Consider the following 6,000-nt stretch of genomic DNA (forward strand, 5'->3'; position numbering starts at 1 on the left):
TAACATCCTCTCGATGAAAATGATCTATCATTACTATAACATCTGCAAGTTATTATTTAGTAATGATGTATTATTATTAGACTTGATTATTTAAATATTTTGAACTTTATGATTTACTGTTTTGTTTTATTAATTATATTGTTAAAATATTTAATTAATATGTTATTTATAGATATTTTATTATTATTTTTATATGAAGTAGACTCTTACGAGTTTATGAATTGAGTCCACGAGTCGAGTCTATAAAATTCTTATGAGTCTATATAAACTTTCGAGTTTGATAACCTTACTCCTATACCTAACTATTAGGAATTGACTACACTAATTCAAAAAAGAAAAAGAAAAAACTAACATCTTTGTCAAAAAATAAACTTTTAATATCTATTTTTTTTTTTTTTGAAACTTTGTTGCTGAACTATAGTGAAAGTTCCATAAGTAGTACTCATGATACTTCTAAACTATCATGAAGATATACTTATCATCATTTCTCCATTTATATTAGTAATTAGTTAGAGCACCTCGGTCCTCTAAACGTTTCAAGAGCCTAAGTAGACAAGTACTCAAAGTCCCACTTTATTGTCTTCATAATACTACTCGTTAGTATGTAATGGTAAAAAAATTACCAAAGACAATTGCCATCCTCATTTGACGGAAGAAATTAAAATTATAATTTAAAATTGTAATTCTAATTCTCCTAAAATTAAAATTGAAATCATAAGTCCTATTTTGAAGTTAAGAAAAAAATTATAATTATAATTATAATTATAAATTAAATGCTTAATTGCAAAATTTATCATTATTTTTCAAAATTTATGATCTGAGTCTTTTAACTGTTGACCAACCGTTGATGGTTAAATTTTAAATATTGATTAGACTAAAATTATGATTCTTGGAATCAAAAACACACTCTTTTATCACTACACCCAAGTATTCATTTGAATATTTGATGCAAAATATAGGATTAATATGAATTTTATGTGAAAATAGTTCAAAATTTAAATTTTATTCTTTTTTAATTTATTATATTTTTATAATCTTATATATTATCTTTTAAAATATAATATATAAGATTAAATTTTATTTTCGCATAAATTAGAATATGTATACTTATATAAGTTTTATTTTTATTTTATATATTATATTTTTATAATCTTATGTATTTTTTATCACATTATTCAAAAACTTATTTTATATAATAAAGATATAATATAAATTTTATCTTTAATGTATATTTTTTTATATAAATTATAATTTCATAAAATGGTAATATTTTATTATCTTTTAAAATATTTATATATGTGATTTAATGAATATATTTTTTTACTTATATTAAATATTTTTGTTATTTATTATAATAGTATTTTTATTTATATTTAATTTTATTTAATCGGGTATGTAATTTTCTTAAATAATTAAATTATATAGTAAAGATACATAATTAAATAAAATAACATTATTTTCTATTTTTAAAATATTATGAATGTGATTTATTGACAATATTTTTTTTATCTATATTACAACAAATAACATGAATATCTTAATATAGATAGAAAATATTGTCACTAACTCACAAATATTATTTTAAAAGATAAATATAATATATAAAAAAAATAAAACTCATATAAATACACATATTCTAATTTATGTGAAAATAAAGATTAATCTTATATATTATATTTTAAAAGATAATATATGAGATTATAAAAATATAATAAATTAAAAAATAATAAAATTTGAATTTTAAACTATTTTTGCATAAAATTAAACTTATATTAATACTATATTTTACACCAAATATTCAAATGAGTATTTGAGTATAGTGATAAAGAAATGTGTTTCTTACTTCAAAGATCATGATTCTAATTTTTTCTCAACCATTTTAAAAGTTCTTATTTTTTAAGAAAATGCTGATTAACTTTCTAGTCTAGACAACATTTAAAATTAACCGTCAAGGAAACTTATATAGTAAATTAAAAAAATAAGAAGACTAATTTGGTGAAACAAACAAAATAGGGAAACGAATTTTATAATTAAGTCAAAATTAAACAATAATTACATCATAGTGGTGATAAGTAATAGTGACGATGGTAGTGTCGGTGAGTGGTAGATGAAGGAAGTGTAATAAGGACAACATCAACTATATAATGGAGAAAAGAATTATCTCCTATGATATATATTTTCACTGGATGAGATCCTAACCCTCAATTTTTTTGTTAATAAAATATAAAAGTTTTATAAAATCATTGGTGAGATTAGTTCATAGGAGAATCTCATAGTTTCTTTCAACATCAGAGTAGTGGTCGCCAATAGTAATAATATAAAAACAATGTAATTTTACCTAGATTGAGTGGTGGTGGTAAGAGAATTATGAGAACAATGGTAATAATAACGATAAGAGCATGTATAGAAAATAATGAGAGAAGATATAGAATATAAGGGAATAAGGAAGGAGTCGTAATTTAGGAGTAGGAATTAGAAATTGAAAAATGTTAATATGATGAATTTTAATTATTTTGAAGTTGTGATTTTTACACACAATTTATGATAGTGACATTGATTTTTTTAAGATTTTATATTTTTTTAAATGACTACTGCTATTTATTATCGTCAAATTAAAATTTAAATTAAATCATTTTATTTTAAATTATAATAATTGATATTATTTTAAAGTTAAGTCTAATCGTATAATTAGCCCTGTTAAAGTCGACCTAGTAGTAGTGACAATGTCTTATATAGTATTGTTTGGTTGTAGGAAATGGAGGGAAGGTGAAGGGAGATATTTTTTTTTATAAACTTTTGCTGTTTTGTTTAATTTTTAAGAAGGGGTCGAATATTAGGGATGCAATATCAAACATGGTCACAAATCCAACTCTACTCGAAGTTGATTTGGAAGGGTTTGGTTTTGAAAATACATCTGGTGTAATTTTTAAGACAGCTTTGGGTTGTTTAATCCGGTTTGATTTCCTATATTATTTTCAAAAATATTTTTTTGAAAAATTATGAATTAATAATATAACAGTTTATTTAATAGAAAATGTTTTGTATAACCATGGTATTATACTTATAATGATAGTAAAATATGTATTGTAAAATTTACTTTAATTTGGGTTTTATACTTCTTTTATTCTACAATTTAGCTATGCACAAAGTTAATATTGGCATATTATATTAAAACATTGGGTTAAAAATTATAAGCTTAACTCCACTGTCAGTGCACAAGTTCACCTTATTAATATCTCATATGAATAAATGGGAAAATATTGAAAATAATTCAATCTCATTTAATGTTTGTTTTAAAAAAAATAGAGTAAATTAGACTTTTCATTATTTTTTTTTTTAGAGATGTGAGTATTACTCTCATTTTCTCTTATATTGAAATATATAATTCAATTTATTTAACATAACACTATTAAAGTAAATTACACTATTCTCTTTTGAGAAATGTAAGTTCCCTTCTTCTCCATTAAAATTCCTTCTCTCCTTTTCACTTTTCCTCTCTTAAAGATATGTGAATATTACATTATTCTTCTCCACTTATATTAAAATATATATAATTTAGCCCATTTAGTTTAATAACACTATTAAGGAATATTCTTTAAAATATTTTAAAATGTATACTAAACTAACTTTAAATTAGCAAATTATTTTTCACTCACTTGATAAAGAATTTTTAAAATGTATATTTAAATTTAAAATAAATAGTTTTTAACAATAGGTAACGATAGAAATTACAAAATAAATTATTATATGCATACAAATATATTAATTAATATATATTTGACTTTTTATATTTAAATTTTTTTATAAATTAACTTTTTATACCACAACAGGAATGGGATAAAAATGAGAAAGATTCAAGTTTCTTCATGTGGATGTGTGAAAATGAAAATTAAAGCGAAAACGGGGAAAGAGAGAATAATTATTTTCTAAAAGACATAATTATCCTTAACTTGTACAGCTTTGGGAAAAAAAAAAGTTTTGCGTCCATAAACCTTCATGGATCCGATTTGCAAAATAGTTGCCTTTTCCCATCGTACCCAATTTAATTATATAAGTGGACTCTGTACTTCAAATTAAGTACTTCCTTCTTCCCACCATAGTTGTAGGGTAAAAAGAAAAAGAAAATTATTCTAAAATAATTATTATTTTAGTTTTTAAATATATTATTAATTAACTTTTTTACTTATATCTCTTATAATATTAATGATATGAGCTAAAAAATAAAATAAAATAATTATGATAAGATTAATTTTATAAAACTATTATTATTTTTCATTTATTTCTTTTTTGTCTATATAAAATAATAAGATGATAATTATAGTGGAACAAGAGAAATATCATTTACACTTATCTATAATTGTTTATAAGAATATATTTTTTATATTTTATATTTGTATTCTCTTTATTGCATGTCATATCTATTCAAGATTATTTATGTTATTATTATTATTATTATTATTATTATATATATATATATATATATATATATTACTTAAATGTATTTTATAAAACCAATAAAACATTAAATATTTTTTTATGGAATACTCTAAGTGAAAGTAGTGGTTAATATGCAGTAAATGAGAAAAAAAAATAATTAATTAGAGAATTAAATAGTTTTTTTTTAAATAATATTTTATAAATTTAAAGTATTAATTTCATTTTAAATAAAGGTAAGTGTTAATTGGTGTTCTTAATGAGACCCTACAATAAAATAGAGGACGTATAATTAATATTTTGAATTTTATAAAATATATTGTATTGGATTAATCTTTTACTATTACTAAAATGTCATATAAAGTGAAACAAAGAGAACAATATATTTTCTACATTTTTATTTATAAGGTTTATAAGATGTAATTACCTAATTAATAAAAAATTAAATAAGTTGGTATTGAAAAAAATAATTAATATAATCTTTTATCATAAATTTTTTTCTTTTCTGGAATTACTGGTGTGCGGAGTCATAAATTTATCCTATTCTTCTCTCTTTTTTTTTGTATGGATTCTTCCTCTTTTTCTAATTAATTATTTATTAGTATAATTAATTATATATTAGTCTAAAATAATTAATACAAAAGATAATTTAGATTGACTCTTACGAAAAAGAAATAAAAATAATTCTTTTATATTATCAGGTTAATGATGTGAAGTATCTCTCTTTTTATGAATGGCTAATATCCTTTTTAATCATATTTATTTCATAAACAAAACTTAAATTTAATATCTTGCTTAAAAAAGTATCACTCGAATCGATAACTTATTTATAATTAAGAACCAGAAAATATTTGCTCAAAAAATATGGGTATGATCAAATTTTTGATAGACAAATGTTAAATTATTAATTAATGATCATATGATATTGATTAAAAATTAAGATGAGATTGGGATGAATTATAGAGTTTTGTGAGCCGTTGGATCATCGAAGTGACCGGCATAGAGAGGACGACAGATCACGCTTTGTGGTCCCTTCTTATCCGGCATTTGTTTTCCATTGGCATGTGCGCTGTCAGTGTCCACACACGTTTCGTTCCGATAAAAAACCTAAGTACTTTGACATAAATGGCATATCTCATCCGATACTGTGCCACACATCATGTCTTGTCTTCATCCCACAACCACATAAATAAATAGTCCACACCATTCATATGCCCATTTTTTAAATAAAAAAATAAACATACAAGAAATAACAAATATATACATAAATATATAATACTATTATTTACATAAAATACAGTTTTATTATTTATCGTGTAAACTCGAGTCTTCGAGAATTCAAATTTATCCTGTGATCTTTTTAAAAAAAAATTAAAATAAAATTAAGAATTTGGGTTCCTCAACTCAAATTTTTAATTTTTCTTTCTTTCTTTTTTTTGGTGTTTTTTAAGAAAAAAATATTTTTTCAAAAGATAATAAAATAAGATAAATAAAATAAATTAATTTAAAATAATAAAATTAGAAAATAAAAATAAGGAAAAATTAATTCTAAATAGTATTTTAAGA

This window comes from Glycine soja, chromosome 3, assembly GCF_004193775.1.
Source record: "Glycine soja cultivar W05 chromosome 3, ASM419377v2, whole genome shotgun sequence".
NCBI classification, from domain to species: domain Eukaryota; kingdom Viridiplantae; phylum Streptophyta; class Magnoliopsida; order Fabales; family Fabaceae; genus Glycine; species Glycine soja.